Below are 1,249 nucleotides of genomic sequence, written 5' to 3' on the forward strand. Positions count from 1 at the left end.
AACTTTAGTGTTACTATCCAACTGGAAAATTACATTTTCATCTGCATTAGAACAAGAATCAATGTAGATGGCAGATATACCCAATCGTGCAGCGTCTGCAGTGCGAACAGCACATCCGACCGACAAGTATAGCGAAGCTAAGATCTGCTTTGCGGTTATGGATAATATATTTGGAAGCGATTTACGAAGACGGCCGTTGAAAAAGTTCGCCGTTAGTTCCAGCGAGATCTCAACGTGTTCTATACAATACGTTTTAATTGATATTATGTTTATTAATCTGTCCTCGATTTCTACACTGACAAATGTGCCTACAATATTGTCCATGTAACAACATTTCGCTTCGATATCACGCGGGTAAACCTGACATATTGAAAACCCGTGGGTACTCCTTTTTGCCACTGTGCATTTCACCCAATCCCCTGGATGGAAACCGCTTGCTTTAAATATTTCTTTGGGAAGTAAACACTTTTGATAAACATTGTTCTCTATTAACTCTAGCGGTAGCGTGCATAAATTGAGGCTGGTATTAGATTGCATTTGTATCTGAGCTTCGGTGTACTTAAAAAATTTCCCAATTGAAAACGTTGTTCTTTTTCGTATCATGCGTTGCTCAACGAGGAAAACAAAATGTTTTGTTTACATTCGTAATGTCAGAAACACCTGTTAACAGTGTTGCCAAATGCCAATCTCCTGATACAAACTTCGAATCATAACATGACACTTCAAATATTTAGACGCTAGTGCTGCGCTGGCGCTTTATTTAAAGGCGTCAAATTGTATCCTATTGCAACCCTGGTTTACATAAGGGAGATAGCTAGCTTCGCGTCATCTTTCTTTTCACTCGTCCACCATTGCTGAGTTTGTCAAAGAAAGAAGAAAATTATCCATCGTTCTTGAGGTATATGCAAATTTTATTCCACGTCGAATTGTGAAAATCAATAAATAAAATATTCAATAATTGCACAAATTCTTCATAAAACTTTACTTTTGCAGTTCTTCGTACATAACATACCAAAAGAGGTAAGAAAATGCAGTAATTTCAATTGCACAGCCGTGGAAAAGACGGCTGAGTTTCTAATTTTCATTTTTCTTTTCCCCGCATTCGTGTTGCGTATAGTCACAGAAACCCAGCCATTAACTTCAGCATAAGCGCTGGCAGAGCAAACCAAGGAAAACAAATGAAAATTATGGCTGACTTGGACGCAGTGCACCTGGGCTTGGATGAAAATGAAGCAGATATTGCCGAGGA

The sequence above is a fragment of the Rhagoletis zephyria genome, unplaced genomic scaffold, assembly GCF_001687245.7.
Source record: "Rhagoletis zephyria isolate East Lansing unplaced genomic scaffold, Rhagoletis_zephyria_1.1 Rzeph_scaffold_00926, whole genome shotgun sequence".
Lineage (NCBI taxonomy): Eukaryota > Metazoa > Arthropoda > Insecta > Diptera > Tephritidae > Rhagoletis > Rhagoletis zephyria.